Consider the following 2,396-nt stretch of genomic DNA (forward strand, 5'->3'; position numbering starts at 1 on the left):
GAAAAGTTCAAAATCTGCTTGGAGATGTAATGCATACTTGAAATTTTTTATTTTTATTAAAAAAAATTTTTTTTAGCCCATGCTGTGTGCTGTGTGGGAGCTTAGTTCCCCCACCAGGGACCAAACCCAAGTTCCTGGCATTGGAATTGTGGAATCTGGACTTCCACTGAACTGCCAGAAAAGTCTCTGTACTTGAAGTTAAAGAACACGTTCAAAGCAGCCTTCCGCTGCATACTGCTAGAGTGGAAACGTGAGCATAAGAATGCAGGAGGATCCATGACGCGGGTGTCTGGATGAAGTAGAATTTCTGGAGAGGCTGAGTTTTGATGTGAGTGTGCCCTTTCCCACTGCAAGTTGTAATAGAGGCCAGTGGGGAGGAAAGCAGAAGAAGCCAAGCCAAGTCTGTCCAGAGGTCCTGGGAAGGGTGGGGCTGGATGACACACACTGGTTTGGCTGGAGAATCCAAGCTGAGATTAAGCCAGGAGAGCTTTAAGCTCACCCCTTCCTTGCCCTTCCGACCCAGCCTCACTTTCTTAGCCTGTAGAATGGGAGAGGGATCTGAAGGCAAACACCTGTAAGACCCCTGTGTGTTCAGGGAGGGTGATCTGTTCATCCTTAGAGTCCAAGGGCTTAGGATGAGCCTGGTCAGCCTGGATGCTGAAGGGGAACCAATACTCTGGCACATTGCTTGGCGGCTCTCAGTCACACGCATGCTAAAGGAGGATGAATGAGGGAGTGAGGGAGTGAGGGAGTGGACGTGTATGCTTTTGAGGAAGCAGTGCAGGACAGTGGTTTGGAGCGTGGTTTCTGGAGGCAGGCTGCCTGAGTCTCCTCCTGGTGACAAGTTACTCTCCTTACCTAAGCTTTCATGGGAATGCTATGGGGAATTCATGAGACACAGCATGCTGAGCACTTTACATGGAATCTGGCACTGAACAAATAAGTCCATACGTATTGGCTATTATTATTATTGGTGTCATTCGATTTTGTTCTTTTTTTTTTGCTAAGCAAGCCATGTTTCCCGCACTGCGTAAGTTGGATATCTTGCTTTCTCATTAGATCATTCTTCTTCACCCTCCTCCTATGACGTGATAAGACATGACCAGCTTCTGCCGGGGCTGTGGCCCTCTCCCCTTCCCAGAGTTGTTGCTTGGTTCTCAGAGCCCTGCCATCAGGCTGCTTTAGGTCCAGAATGAAGGTACCAGAATGAAGTCGGGCATCCAGCCATGTGAAATCTTCAACTTGGGAGGGCTTAGAGGTTGGCTGCAGCATCAGGGGCAACAAATATGGATAGAGTTCATCCCTGGAGTCGGGGAGGACATGGTGCATTGGATGGGCGGAAGGGTGCAGGGTGGTGATGATGACAGGGGTAAGGATGGGGATGGAGCTGAGGGAGAGGGTGGTGAGAGGGTGACAACTGTGATGCTGATAAGGTGGTCGAAAGGATATGGGGGCTGGGTCCCTCCGTACAGATAGGAGAAGAGGTCTTGGTTTTGGAGGGGGATGTTTCAAATACTCCATGTAACCCTGGGGGCAGAGGAGAGGGGATCTTAGCAACCTCTGAAGTCTGAGGGAGGAGGCACTGGATGTCCTGCTGGCCTCCCCTCACCCCATCACCCTTTGGCTGCCCGTGATACATGATCAATGATAAAAGTTTCAGCATCCGGACACAGCTATACCAGGGCGAAACCAAAGTCCAGACAAGAGGCTTTAATAAAATTCGAAGGCAAGTCACATAATAATTTTAAGTTTTCTAATAGCCACATTAAAAAGGTAAAAGAAACAGGTGAAAATAGTTTTAGTAACTGGTTCTGTTTGATTCAATGTATTTAGAAGACTATCACCTCAGTATCTCATTGTTGTTCTGTTTAGCTGCTAAGTCGTGTCTGACTCTTGTGACCCCATGGACTATAGCCCACTGGGCTCCTCTGTCCATGGGGTTTCCCAGGCAAGAACACTGGAGTGGGTTGCCATTCCTTCTCTAGGGGACCTTCCTGACCCAGGGATGGAACCTGGGTCTCCTGCATTGGCAGGTGGCTTCTTTACTGCTGAGCCACCAGGGAAGCCTGCATTATCTCACACATATAAGCTAATTATTGATAAATACTTTGCACTCTTTTGTATACTGTCTTCTAAATCCATTATGGGCATTATGCTTACAGCACATCTCAATTTGCACACCAGTGCTCAGCAGCTTGTGGTGGCCAGTGGCTGCTGGGCGGGTCAGCACAGCTTTACATCTTCCTTCCTCAAATTTTGGCGACCAAATTCATGGGATGCCATTTCCCATGAATGACTCATTTTTTAATCCATTAAATATTAATTTTTTAAATTGGAAGACACTTGCTTTACAATGTTGTGTTAGTTTCTGCTGTGCAACCACATGAATCAGCCGT

This window comes from Budorcas taxicolor, chromosome 25, assembly GCF_023091745.1.
Source record: "Budorcas taxicolor isolate Tak-1 chromosome 25, Takin1.1, whole genome shotgun sequence".
Classification (NCBI taxonomy): Eukaryota; Metazoa; Chordata; class Mammalia; order Artiodactyla; family Bovidae; genus Budorcas; species Budorcas taxicolor.